Source organism: Panthera pardus, unplaced genomic scaffold (genome assembly GCF_024362965.1).
Source record: "Panthera pardus isolate Hobbes unplaced genomic scaffold, ASM2436296v1 HiC_scaffold_7, whole genome shotgun sequence".
Classification (NCBI taxonomy): Eukaryota; Metazoa; Chordata; class Mammalia; order Carnivora; family Felidae; genus Panthera; species Panthera pardus.
In genome coordinates, this window is record NW_026527002.1 from 39,126,199 (window position 1) to 39,141,285 (window position 15,087).

The window sequence follows — 15,087 nt, forward strand, 5'->3', positions numbered from 1 at the left end:
GGCCAAGGGAGTAACCCTTCTGAAGAAGATACCAGAAGATAGACTCGCCTTCCCCAGGGAGGTGGGGGGGGGGGTTGCGTTGGGGAGCAGGACCAGCTACCTAATTTGCAGGGCCTTGTGCAAAATGATGATGTAGGACTCTTGTTAAAAAATTACCAAGAATTCTAATAGCAGGGTATTAAACTAAGCCCAGAGTCCTGTTAAGTGTGGAGTCCTGTGGGACTGGGGAGAGAGCACACCTGTGAAGCTGGACATCTGGCTTATAGAAGAGCGACCAAAGGGACCTTGGTAAAGATCTCCTGCCTAGGTCAACACACCCTTCTCTCTGCTGCTTCCCATGCTCACGTAGGCTCCAGCGGTACTAATAAGAAGTTGGGTCAGAGTTATACTTTCTCAAAACAGGGAGAATCTTTAATGCCCTACTCTTGGTTCTTACACAAGTAAACTACTGCATTGCACTGGGTGGATCCCTGCGTTACTTTATGGTTAGGGACCAGAAGTTCAAGTGCTTCAACAAAAGTATTTTTATGGCAGTGGTCTTTTAGGGAGATAGGTAAGAATCTCGATTCACTTACGTATGTATTTGATCCAAGCTAACATCAACAAAAGCAATGCCTCAGACTTGAAGGACAGGAGAATGAAATGGGAAGGGGGAATATCAAATTCCATTGCCCCAGAGGCCAGAGCTTCTGTGTAGATATGCCTTTGGCAGTCTCAGAAATGCTGTCTTTCAGTTTCCGTAAGACACTATATTCGAGTTGTCTTTTAGAGATCGGTGTTTTCCAAAGTGTGTACAACTGAAAACTATTTTGAAAGATGTTAAGAGCTAATCGCATAAAAAATAGTTTCACGGTCAAGTAAGTCGGAGCTTTGTGCTACGCAGAGTGTTTTACTACAGGATGTTTCACGGGCTCGTGTGCTGGAGTGGGCTAAGGCATGCGGCTTTTGCACAGACATCTTGCGGGACCGTGTTCCGTGAAACACACTTTATGAAGCGCTTCTTTATGTGAAGCTGCCTTGCAGGCGGCATGCCAAGGAGGGCATTTTCAAGCTCCATAAGTCCAGGCACACTTGTTTAAGAGCTTGCTTACCTAGGAACTTCTGATTCGGCCATTCTTAGCTCATTACTTCCCCTCCCTAAGTCCCAGGTGGAGGTCGGTACACCTGTTCTCACAGTGTCCTGGCATTTGGTGCTCAGTTCTCACCCGAGGAGCAGATTATGACTGTGAAGATCGAAAAACATTCTCAGCTAATCTTAGCTGTGGGGTTAATACTGTCGCGGGGATCTTTTTGCAGCCTGTGCAGACGTGCGCTGCTCAAAGATCCATCTAGCACTCAAAATGAGGCTCCCTGAGTCTACGCCCCGGAACCCGCCGTCACCGCCGGAGCTGGCAACGTGCCTGGCTGTTCTTGTGTGGCCCAAGGCGAGTTGCTGCGTTCACTGAGACAAGTGGCTGCTGTGCTCTTCCTAATTTTAAATACGCCCACAGAGCAGAGAGGGACTCACAGTTTGATAGATAACTATTTAGTTTGCATCAAGAGTAACTGAGTTTTCCATCCCACTACACTTGAAAAACCCACCAGGCTTTAAGAGCAGCAGTCAATGAGCAAGCGACAACCTAGCCCACACAACCTGGGGCCCTGAGGCCTGGACGACGTTCCGTGGGATGTTGTGTGCCCACCGTGGACATCTTAAGTTCCCAGGAGGCCGGGAGTATGGAGCTAACCACCAGGGGGGTATTCTGACGGGACTAATCACTTTTGGCACTGTGTGTGTTTGTTCACAGAAAGGGAAGTTGAAATCACAAGTGAGTGTTTATTAATAACTGGGCTATGATAAAGGAGTAACCAAAGAAATTCACCATTAAATGTTCGGAGTTGAAAGTTCCACATTTCTTGTTGTATTATATTATTCGTGCATTCATTTAACACATATATCGAGCCTCCATTTTGTGCCAAGAACTCTGCCAGTCCCAGGGGGATAAGGAGGGAACACAATGGTCGCCGGCCCCCACCGCATGCTGCTAATTAGTTAGCTCTGAAATGGTTTGCTCCAGGGTATGATCATGGAATTGTGATCAGGCCTCTTACGTCCCCTGCCTCAGCTCTCCCTGGCTCCCTGCTCCCCACATCCTCACAGCATCACGGCTCACATCCTAGCTCACCGCCTCAGACCTTCCCCAATTCCTCAGCAAACTATGACTGAAGCAGGGACATATCATGGCTCTCAGTATTCTTCCTGCAATGGGTGGAATTATTTCGGGAGCTTGTGTGCTTTCAGAGGCTTTGACTGTTGTCTTATGTGGCTTGTTGTTGCCAGTCAAACCCAGGATATAGTCATTTTTTTTTTTTTTGTTTGTTTGTAAATAACACCTAGGTTCCTGGGCCAGTCCTTCTAGATCACTTTTCCTCTTCCCATGTTGACCCAGACTACTGACCCATGTTGACTGTATCTTCTGACCTTCCTCTTTAGTTCAGATCTGATGGTTACTCGGGTTAATGACTCTATACCTTTTTAGGCATAAACTCTTAACCGGAATCTTTTCTTCATTGTGTTTTCTACGTGCCTACTTACTACCAGGTTTCCAGAACTGACCCCCAACTGGATTCCCTGGTGATTAGAAACCTCCTGATTCTAAACTAGAAGGTGAATTAATTACGACTTAATTTGCTATCGATTTTGTACACCTGACCACTCAAAGTCAGACACAAAAGCTGCAACAGGATCTCCAACTCATCGTTTTGTCCTAGGCTTTCAGTCCGATCGTCAGGTCTCTACCCCCTCCTCTTCTTGACTGGTGCTGCTCTACATTGGTCATAATAAATCATCCCTATAATACAGACCTGGCGGGAGATGGCAAGGGGAGCTACTCTGAAATTGGAGAGTCTGTCAATGCAGGAAGTTAATTCCAACCACAGAGAATCCATGTCGCTTATATGCATCAAACAGGCGTTCAGTTGTCTTGGTATTTCATTCCTCCTAAGAAAAATGATGATCAGAAAGGCAGAAAAAAGCTGCTAACTTGCATTTCTGTGCTGAAAACGGTAAGAAAAAAAAGAGTGCATATGGAGGAAGAAGGCAATTCCCTACTACTGTGTTTTGAAGACCGAGAAACAGAAACAGCTAGAAGATATCCAAAAAAAAAAAAAAAAAAAAAAAAAAGATACTCTGATAAAGGGGAGAGTAAGAGGAACAAGGAAAGAAAGCAGATGAGTCATGGTAGTTGTATTAGTCCATTCAGGCTGCTATAACGAAACACCAGACTGGGTGGGTTAAAGAACAGAAATTTTCTCATTGTTCTGTAGACTAGACGCCAAACTCAAGGTGTGTCAGGGTCAGTTTCTGGGAAGGCCTCTCTTCCTAGCTTGAAGATGGCTGCCCTTTTGCTCTTCCTCACATGGCCTCATCTCTGTGTGGACATGGAGAGCAAGTTCTGGCGTCTTTCCCTCTTCTTATAAGGACAACAGGGCTATGTGATTAGGGCTCCACCCGTATGGCTTCATTTAACTTAATTCTCTCCGTAAAAGCCACATCTCCAAATACAATCACACTGGTAGTTAGGGCTGCAACACCGGAGTTTTGGAGGGACAGAATTTGGTTCATAACAATACCTAGTGGTGATTAACACCACCTAGGTATGAGCAGCACATAGTTAGTCTGAGCAATGTGGGGTCACATAACTAGTGGTTAACAAGACAGATTCTCGATTTAAATAGGCATGACTTTGAATTCTGGTCTCCAACTTTATTCATTTATTCTCTCATTTAATCGTTAAACAAATGTTTATTAAGCATATGTGTATGAAGACCCTGTTAAGTGGTTTAAGCACCGTGGGGTGAATATAAGCATCTCAGCAGATACAATCTCTGTCTTTGCATGACATAGTCCAGTGGGAGTGCTAGTCAATAATCAAAAACCATACAAATATGTAGTTACCAGCTGTGAGATCTTATACAAGATACTCAAACATGCTAAGCCTCAGTTTCCTCATCTGTAAAATGGACCAATAATAGTATCTACATCATAGTGTTTTGTAGGAGGAGATTAAATGATAAGATGCATATAAGACACACCACCACACCCGACATGTAGGTAGTGCAAACATACAAACGAACAACAGAAAACAACAGCACAAAATCCTTAGGAGATAACCCCCATCAAGAGGAAAATAATGGATTGTAGATGAGTAAAAAAACAATGAACCACTAGTTACTACAGCATTCTTCATGTGAACACTAGGGGGGCATCATGATACCTTTGCTAGACCGCATGTCGCATGTCCACAGGGGAGTGCTGGAAACCACTCATGAAGCCGCATGTGGAAGACAGTGTTCCTCAGTTCATCTGCTTCTTCCTGACTTTTAAAGCAAACGATCTGCTTCCAGGATATACTTCTGTGAGTAGTTTTCCTCACCTGCCAAAAGGAAAATGTAGGAGAGAGAATTCTTACGTCTCAAAATCCTCGGCTTTAAATAAGGTTAATGATGAAGATTATTGAAAAAACATGGTGATATGTGACACGGGGACCTTGATAATCAGACCAAGACCAAAACCAAAACCAAACCAGTCGTTTCAAGTAGGCTTCATATGTGAAGTTGCAACCCACAGTGACCCCAAGAGTGTCTTTTCTTCCCTACATCTTCAAGTAGATAAAGCTCTAAAGTAGTAAGTCGGTCCTTGACTATTCCACACAGCTGTTAAGTGCAGGGGCTTTAGTGACAGGCCAAGTTGGTTTGGAGAGTTGGCTTGTAGGCCCGTGTCCAGTACATGGTAGACTCAATAAATGTCTGTTTAAATTATGTTGAATCAGTAAGTATCACTCTGCTCTTTCCTGATTGTAATTCACTTGGCCTCTCTATGCCTTGGTTTCTCCACTGTAAATGGGAAGAGAAATGGTGCCCGTCCCATAGATTTGTTACGAGGCTGCTTCGGGATAATTCCAGCAGAGCCCTGTGTACAGCAAGCGTATGAAGGCTTAGCTATTGTTGCAAAGGGGATTGTCTCAATGATTCTCTGGGTTGTTTCCATTCAACAATTTTGAGTCATCCAACAACAATTTTTCCAGGGTGGCAATAAATGCAGGCCAATGTCCTTGCTAAAAGAGAAATCTGGCCCGACGAGAGAAGCTGTCAAATCCTGAAAAGAGGATTTTGTTACCAAAACTGCCTGTCACTTCCTCACTTCACCCCGGGGTCTACACTCTTTGTTTCTCTTTTCACTGCATACCATTCAGATCAAAGTGTTTTTACCCCGCTTATCCTCTAAAGCACATATCAGTAGGTTAATGGTTGAAGGTCATGGGCCTCCATCCTTGTATACCTTGTCTGGGCCATGCTTGGTGGAGCCAAGGCCCCAGCTGGCGTGGGGGAAGTCAGAGTAAGCACACTGTGCGCCCGGCAGATGTAGAAAGCTCGGTGCAGTGATCTGGGTGCACCTGTTGGTTTGTCACCATCTGTTAGCCAAAATGTTAAAGAGCCACACCCTCCGACGGCCAGCTGAGGAGAACTTAATCTCTTCCCCCACAGGCCTCCCAATACAGGCTGCCGATCACATCTTACAAAAGAAGAGAGGCAAACACAAAGAAGGAACTGTCTGAACCCCGCCCGGGGGGGAAACCTAATCTTCTGTCATTGCTGGATTTTATTTCTTAAGCTAACAAGACAGGGGTTTTAAAATAAACCTAGATAGTTATTACCTGATAAGAAATCCTGTTATAAACTGCCAATTTTTTAAAGGGAAGATATTGGTTTAACATGGATACTAGTATTAAGCGAATTAAGTGGTGATGGTGTTTTGGATGCCTACTTAGTGGGGTGGAACTATTACAAGAGAGCTAATGTTTGCCTCCTCTATGGGAGACAGAACTGGAATCTTAGTAGCAAAGTTGCTTGGGAAAGCAGCCCAGGAGAAACAATTATCTGGGAGTTTAGGCCTTGGAGTCTCTACGATTAGAGAAATATTCCTCTAAGTAAAGATGGAAATTTGTATGAGCTTTATCAAATCATGGGGCAGGCTTCCCCCACTCGTGTCTCAGTCCCGTTGCCCTGATGTGTACGGTACAGAACACGGTCTCACATTCCTAAGGAGTCAAGGACCACACAATAGCAGTTAGCCAGCGGATGTCATGTCAGAACTAGGTGCCAACTCCCTTCCAGCTGAGCACCAATAAATGTTTTTAAAAAGAGTCTAAGATGGCAAGAATCTTTTATTGACTGGGCCCAGTCTTATCAAAGTTAAATATTCAGCTAGAATATGTATCCGGCAACCTTCTTGAATATGTACCCAGGATAACTCAGAGCAAAACTTAGCATGCATTCTTCGTTAAGAGTAAATGAGAAGCAAGAAGCTTGTTCCCAACTAAAGTTACAAGGTAAGCAAGGAAATTTAAGATTTTAAAAAGGATTTTAAGTTAGAAATTACTTCATCTGGCTATCAAGTTTGGCTCTTTTTTTTTTTTTTTTGGTTTTGTTTTGTTTTGTTTTTAGGTGGTGGTGATAGGAAGACAGTTTTTAATGTTGGTCAAACCTTTTGTATGGCCTCATACTTCTCTTGTTGATTCTTTACCCCTTTCTTTCTTACCAAACTATCATTCAACCTAATCCTTAAGGAATATTGAATAGAATTAACACCTTTATACCAATCCCATTAGTGTGCTGTTAAATTAATGGGTTCACTTCTGCCCTCCAGCAAAATGCGGATTATAATCTTGAGACAAGCTACCTTTAGGCAGTAGGCAATCACTTTAAAAACCTGAAAGCAGGCAACATATGGCACACTACACAATATAAAAGTGTTTAAGAGGTACAAGTTTCCACCCTCCATGATACATGCCCAGTTTTAAATAAAACATAGCGTCATCTGGTTCACGCTTAAACACTGAAATTGAAATTATTGGCCATACTGTCATTTTCAAAACAATAGCTAACGGTTTGCACATGTGCTGTTTACAGATCCACAGCCTGTAAACACAGTCACCAACCACAACTTTGCAAAGGTAAATGACAGCTTGAAAAATTTCAAGTCTCCAGAACTCCTGGGATTTCCTCATTTTCCCCCCTTTCATTCATTCTTTCTTCCCACCCCACCCCCAACTCTAATCATAGACACAACAGAGCCTCCTCTGCGTGCGCATGCGTAACTTCCTAACCATGTCACCGCCATCCCCCCACCCCCCACGACACATTTTCCTGCTGTTGAGACCAGCTGGGATGTATTAGTCATGCTGAAGCACGTCATGTAACACAGCAAAATATCAGGCAGCCCAGTGTCATGGGAAAAGTGAATCTACTTCATTATCTACCTAGGGGAAGGAAACAGAACTACCGCTTAAAAAGGCCTGGTCTTCCCTTCCGTGTTAATGTATAATCTGTTAATATCATTAAGGATATTCCAAGGTCTTGCTGTCAGTGAACACAGTACATTAGGAAAGCATCAGCAGTACTACTGGGCCTTTTTTACCCTTTTGTTCAGACACAAATTCTGTAAAATTAGAAGGTTGTGATTTATTTAAATAAAGGAGAAGGATACTGTTATCAAACTAAGAAAAGGTATGTCCCCTACTGTAAGACATTACTTTGGAGATTTGTAGGGAAAACAGTAATAATGTGTTGTGTAGCACTGCTTCTCAAACTTGAATGCACATTGGGATCAGTGGAGAGCCTATTAGAAATGTTACCGCTGACCCAGCAGCCTGAAAGTCTACATTTCTAACAAACTTCTGGGTGAGGCTGGTAGCTGCTGGCCTCAGGACCACACTTTGATTAGAAAGGTTGTATAGAAAGGGCAACATTTAGGCACGTTCAAATACAGCTGTTTAGAACTATGGAGGACTAATGTCAATCACAAATTGATCCGGATGCGTTGGAAGGGATCTACATTTAGGTGATGGTGAAGGGAAGGGGCTACTATAGGTCTTTGGGATTTGTTTTTGTTTTTTGTGGGGTTTTTTTTGGATTAAAGAGGAAAATCTGGGGAACAGGCAACAACATGAGACAGGGAGGATGCTTTGGGTAATTTTTAAATTTTTATTCTTAACAATCTAGACAGGTTTGGAAGCCCTCAAAATTACCTAGAGGTTAGTTGGGTTACCAATTATATATTGGTAACTCTGGTTTTTTAGTAAAGAAGCAGAGATGCAAAGAGGTTTTTCATAAAGGATATCAAAAGACAAGTAAAAAAGTGGAAATGGAAACTAGATTTGGGTCTGGTTCCAGTGTCCCTAGTAAAATCTCTGGGAGGAAAAATAAGAAAATGGTTTTCCCAATGAAAGATGGTCAAAGAAGTTATGATAATACAAGATTTTACCCCATCATTGCCCCTTGAAATAACTTACATCTGGTATTTCCTCTGCCATGCTTCTCATGTGTCACTAATTATGGTGGCTTGAAAATACTTGACAGTTCTACAATTATTTTATTTTTATAACAACATAATTTTTAAGAAAGAACCCATTTTCAAAAAACTTTAAGACCACATTAGGTGTTCTTCATGACCAAGAAACATGAGAATTTTGATGGTCCTATGTTAAAACCAAACAAAAAATATGGAAATAAAAAAAAACGTCAAATATTTTGCTTTTCTTTCTTAAGCTTATTTATTGATTTTGAGAGAGAGAGCACAAACGAGGGAGGGGCAGAGAGAGAGTGAGAGAGAGAGAGAGACAGAAACAGAGAATCCCAAGGAGGCTACGCGTTGCCAGCAGGGAAACTGATGAACCATAAGATCATGACTTGAGCTGAAATCAAGAGTCAGAAGCTTAACTGATAAGCCATCCAGGTGCTCCTATTTTTATTTCTTGAATTGTGTTATGGTCTATTAGTTTCCTCAGGTTGCAGTAACCAATTACCATGAACTTGGTGGCTTACAACAACAGAAATGAATTCTCTTGCAGTTTGGGAGACCAGGAGTCTTCAGTCCTCTAGAACAGAATCCTCAACCTCTTCTTTAGCTTCTGGAAGTGGCTGGCAATCCTGGTGTTCCTTGGCTTGTAGAAATATCATCCAATCTCTGACTCCATTGGCACACAATGTTCTCTCCATGGGTCTCCTCTGTGTCTCTTCTCTTCTTCCAGGGATACCAAATATATTGGATTAGGGCCCACCCTGATACTGTATGATCTCATTTTAACTTGATTACACCTGCAAAGACCCTACAGCAGGCATTGTCCACAGTTTTGCTTCCATGGTTTTAGTTGGTCAACCAATGTCTGAAAGCCGACAGTTGATCAGGAGGTCAATAGCAGTCTAACACTATGTCAAGGTGCCTACATCATTCACCTTGCCTCCTCTCATCAGAAAGCATTTTATTATCTCACATCATCACAAGAAGGATGAATTCAGTAGAATAACATATTTTGACAGAGAGTGGCCATCTTCACATAACTTTTATTGCAGGGTATTATTATAAATATTCTATTTTATTATTAGTTTGTTGTTAACTTCTTACTGTGCCTAATTTTGTTAATTAAATTTTATTGTATGTATCTGTGTACAAGAAAAAAAGTATATATAATGCTTAGTACTATCCACATTTTTTTCAGGCATTCACTGGAGCGGGGGTGGGGGGTGTCTTGTAATGTGTCCCTTATAGATAAGGGGAAACTATTCTATTTTCAAACAAGATTACATTCACAGGTGTGGGGATGAGGACTTCAACATATCTTTTTAGGGGACACAATTAACCCATAACAGGTATTATGACATAAAATCTTTGTACTTAGAAATGTAAATTTCCTTTTTTTTTTTTTTTTTTTTTTTTTTTACCATTTTGAACAAGTGTCTTTATTTAGCGAGAGTGACAGGTTTTTTGATGTTGAAGTGCTATGATTATGAACAGGGAGAACTCAAGAAAAGTTTCCCTTTTTAATGTGAAAAATATGAACTTATTAGACATAAAATAGGTATTAGAAATCTTTGCTTTGTTTTAGAGCTAATGCAATTCACATTTACTCTTTTTTAAAAATGTTTATTTTTATTTATTTTAAAGAGAGAGACAGAGTGCTAGCAGGAGAGGGGCAGAGAGAGAGAAAGACACAGAATCCAAAGCAGGCTCCAGGCTCCGAGCTGTCAGCAAAGAGCCCGATGCAGGGCTTGAACCCACAAATTGACAGATCATGACAGGAGCCGAAGTTGGATGTCTAACAGATTGAGTCACCAGGTGCCCCTCAGAATATTTATTCTTATGAAGATTTGTACCTGTGTTTATCCAACAGTTGTTGCTTCACTATTTATTAGTAGCTGTCACTGGAACGGTCATAGAATACCTCTCCTACTTTACAGTTAGTAGATTGTGAGTTTCTTGAGGACAGATACTATCCCATTATTTTTATTTCTTCTCTGTTCCTAAAATGCACATTTTTTGAGCATGAGTTGAATATTTTTCGTATCTAGTGATACCGAATCATTCTGAAGGCAAAACTTATTTAATTATCATTAACATCTGAGTGTTGCTGTTGTCTATTGGACTTTGGGGAAAATGCTTATCTGAGGAGATGAATAATATTTTTCATAAACATTTATTTTGTATAGCCTGCTGTTAGCACTGAATTATGCAATAAACAATCACAAGCAATAAATAATTGGTATTGTGGGTTCATCTTCAAGGCCCCAAGTCTGTAAGCTTCATATGTTATCCCACAGGGTGTTCAAGTGACTTGAAAGCAATGACTCTGGCTAATGTCCTACCCAGCTTGCTCACCTAGGACATGGACTCAAACGAGTCCCTTGCATGCTGACTCTAGTCTGTGATTTATGGGAGACAAGGTGAAGAAATTTGAACTAAAAATCTTTTTGATCTAATCATATTCTCCTACAATCCTTCCCGCAATCTCTTTTCCCTATCCAACCACACACAAGCAAAAATATTCAAAGAAGAATATTTGCGGTTAAGATTCAAAAACTCATCTTGAACTTAAAGCTAGCAAATGTCAGCAGTTTCATGCGAGTTTGTCCTAATGTTCTCAGAAATCTAAACTATGGTATCTTGCCGCATTTAAAATTCTTCCCTGCTCGCCGCAGTCCCTAATAATATCCTGGCCGTGCACCTTCATCTATATTCATGAGAGTGCAGATGCAGCCAAATTAGTGGCAGCAAAGCACATTTTACAGTGTAGAAAATACAATCTGGCTTCCTTTAAACATTTTTTGACAAAAAAGTTTTATTTAAAAAAAAAAAACAACAAGAAAACCAGACAGATTTAAATTCACCACCACCCGTCGGAGGAGTCTGTTACAAACGCACAGCTGGCTTGATGATGAGTGACAAATCAAAAGTCAGAGAGAAACTTCCCGATCATCTGAGCCCTTGCCACCCGATTAGCAGAAGAAAAACAGGGCAGATGGAGGGAGACGCAGCAGTTCGGAGGGAACAGATGGCCACTACGAACTTGATATATGAAATTAATAACACTTTCTCAAATACAATTAGTAACAGGAATACATTACCTGAATTTTCATAACTGTGAGCAAGCTGACATTAAATGAGGTTTTTCAGATTAACAGTTGATGTGGCATTGATATTTGGAGGGAAATAAAAATATATAGCAATAAGAGAAACCTTTTGCTTTTTGGTGCCATTGATCAGGATGTTGTAACATATGAAAGGAGAGCTGCAATTCAAAGAAATTCCATATTTAAATTTCACTAATTGGGATTTTTTTTTTTTCCTAATGTAGCCATTTGGGCCACATAATGCATGAAATACTTAAGAGCCTCGCAGATGTATGCAGCATGTACTACCCTGGATGAATTATTCTTTAGGAAGAAATTAACCATTATACATCTCCCCACAGATAAAAGGGGAAAGCAAACAAAAAAGGGACACAGGGCAGTAAAAAAGTCAAGATAAGATGAAATCAAGAGACTAGCTTTTGTGCTTTTCAAAGCTATTCATGGTACAATAAGTATTTCTGGGTATGTCATTAGGCTTTCTCTATTATGATGCCCAGTCTCTAGAATGGGCAAAATGTTTGTACTATATGTCCTTGTTCAAAGCGCTGTCAACCAAAAACTATTTTAGTTCAAAACCCATGATCGTGATACTCTTGGATGGGGTTAACCACTCCTCTGGGAAGTCGGAACCTTCCTGAGCTCAGCTAGGTCAGCCTGTAGTGCAGCCTGAGGCTCCCAATGAGGCGGACGTGATGATGATGGGGCTTTGCTGAATGAAGCCCGAACCCAGCCCCTGCAGGAGGCTGGGGCAACCTGGGGTGTTACAAGATGAGGCCACAGCAGCAGCTGCTAGGGCTTTCTGATTGCAGCCAGGAGCACACCCATACTGATGGGTGAGAACTGCCACAGGCTTAATGCCCATGGGACAGGTAGGCTTGAGTGTCTGTGAAGTGCAGAAACTGAGTCTGAGATGGGGGGGTGGGGGGGGGGGTAGAGCAGAAATATACAAGCACACCAGCCATATGCACTTATCTAGGGTGGCAAGAAGACTCTCTCACGGGTCCCTGGAGGCAGATCATTAGTTCTGCTACAACATGAGAATGGCTGTTTCCACAGCTGGGGGCTGCAGAAACTGGCACAGAGAGAAGGGAAGGACATCTCCTCCTCCTTGAATGGAAAAACCCTGGGTATTCAGGTAAACGCAGAAATCACAAAAAGGAGGCTGTTCTGTGGTAGAAAGCTAGCACCCTCTTGTTTGTAAGAAGGAGAACAGAGACCAAAGAAATCAAGACAGACTTCCCTCTTCCTAACCATCCAGAAATGCACTTTATCAGATAGTCAAAACAGGCACCACTGGGAAAGCCTAGAACACAGGATGAATGTAGGGCACTTACTAGACCTTAAATAATATTTATTTTAAGCAATATCTGAATTTAACTTGCGGTTTCAGCTGTGAAGCCAATTAGCAGTGAGATCTTAGCTAAATCACTGACTAAATCTTATACCACCTAATGAGTTTTCACGTATAAAATAAAGGGTTTGAGTTTTATAAAAGAACTATCACGTCTAAAAATTTTATATGAACAATCTAAATGTTAACATACCTACAGGTATTTTGTTAAAACTTTTAGGCTTTTAGGTTGCAATAACATGTCCACTTATAACCAAGACTAAGAAAGTTACTATTACTAGAAAGGTTAATACTAAAGGTTCCCAAAACGGTTCAATCCACTAAGAAGAGGATATGGTTTTTCAGGGGGAGCATGTTTTCTCTCACACGTGAAACAAAAATAAAATCGGCACACATTTAAGTTAGGCTAGGAAATTAAAGGTAAATATGACTTGGGTAAGCATGTTTCTGAGTTTGGGTTTCCCTAGAAGCAGACCTTGACACAATAACTTGAAAACAAGCCGTTTATTTGGGAGCTAGAAGAAAATCCCAGTGCGGGTGGGTGTAGGGGAAGTAAGATAAGAAAGTGAAAAGAGACAATAAGAGTCACATTATCAAACCAGTCATCATAGGTGGTGAGTGTTGCTTGAGCTCATTAGGAAAACTGTGGGGTTCCGTGTAAAACACACATTTCAACCTTAACTCACTGGAAGGTGAGGGAACTGGGGTATTTATGCACCAGCTCCTGCCAGTCATTGTTTAAGGGCTGCTCCTGGGGATTGTTAATTCCCCTGCACTTCTGGTCTGTGCTGGTGGCCACACGGGTTCCTGTGGAAAGAGAAAACCCCCAGGCAAAGAAGATCGGACGCTGGCAGCTGGAAGTTGGGTTACTGCACCTTCCAGGGTTAAGTGCAAGGGGATATGGCAGGGCACTGGCTGCATCTGCTATGACATGTAATGATAAAACCACTGTCAACCAAAGTCTCCGCCCAATGGCTATTTGTTCCACTAGACTGTGTGACCAAAGACCTTATATATCCTCCTCCTCCTCAGCTTTGAGAAGGGGGCAGAATCCACTGGGCATCCAGACTTCAAGCAGCTGCTGCTGAAAATCCCACACTGCAGGCCCCATAAGTGAACGAGAACCATTCCTTCACCCCGCTCATCTGGATACATCTGGGTATTACGTGAATGGTTTCCAGCCTCCCGAAAGTAATAATCTTTATCTTCTGAATGGACTTGGCTCCACGGTTGGCTTTGCTCACTCTGAGAATGAGAAGTGAGACAACAGAGGACGCAGGAAAGCTATTCTCATGATCCCTCTAACATTCTAGTGAGGGCAGGGGGGATATGCTGACATCCTACTTTTTGTTATTATTCCCCTGGCAACATGAAGTTTGACTGAAATACAGTCAGAATTTCCTTTTACCTTATGTAGAGTACAAGGGGGATGTTCTTCTCTCTTTATTGAAATATGACTATTGAGGAGAGCTAGCACATAGGGCATCTAAATAGGCACCATCAACAGAGTATTTGCTGATGTTTTCCATTCTCTCTTGATGCTAATGGGAAGCATGACTTTCAGGCAAGGTCCTAATAACCTAGACATCCCTGATCCATAAGCCGTTAGGTTCATCCATTCTATGACGACAAACAAACAAAAACACCCAGTGCATGGGGTGCTGGAGGATTTGAGTCTCCTTTAAAGACTTTTCTCAAGGATTCCCCTAAACACTGAATAATAACATTACTTCATATTATTGATTTTATTCTCTGAAATTAAACAATTTCAATTCCATTCCTAAGAAATTATCTTCATTTGCTCAATCATTCAGCAAATATTTATTGGGCACTTATGTACCAGGCACTGTCCCAAGCAAGCATTTCATATAAGGACCCTGCCCCTGTGAAGTGTATATTCTCATGTGAGAGTCAGTCATTAATGATAAAGTTATGAAGAAAGTTAAGTATTGTGTAAGAAGGCAATAAAGAAAACACATAAGGCAGAGAAGAGGGCCAGAGTGCCATGGTTGTCAGGAGAGACCTGACTTGGGAGTGCCATTTAGGCAAAGACTTAAAGGGGATGAGAATATAATTCTGAGTTCCTGGCACATTTTTAGGGCTAGCGGCACTGCAGTAAATATGACAAAATTCTTCCCTAGAGAAACTTAGATTCTAGTGAAGAAGATCAATCATAAACAGATAAACAAATAAATACAGTGTAATGTCAAAAGATAATCATAAAGAAGAAAAATAAAGTAAGAAAATGGGATAGAGTAAGGGTCAGCAAACTTTTTCTGGAAAAAGTC

The 15,087-nt window shown here is 41.5% G+C and overlaps 1 long non-coding RNA gene across 3 annotated transcripts in view; it reads right to left on the bottom strand.

The window, feature by feature from the left end:
• The window catches only part of LOC109269487 (uncharacterized), a 172,099-nt gene that overhangs the window by 122,861 nt on the left and 34,151 nt on the right, over positions 1 to 15,087 (bottom strand). For all 3 annotated transcript variants that reach the window (XR_008419891.1, XR_008419890.1, XR_008419889.1), the window contains one exon: positions 4,257 to 4,415. This is a non-coding gene — a long non-coding RNA (uncharacterized LOC109269487). The remainder of the gene's footprint in view (positions 1 to 4,256; positions 4,416 to 15,087) is intronic.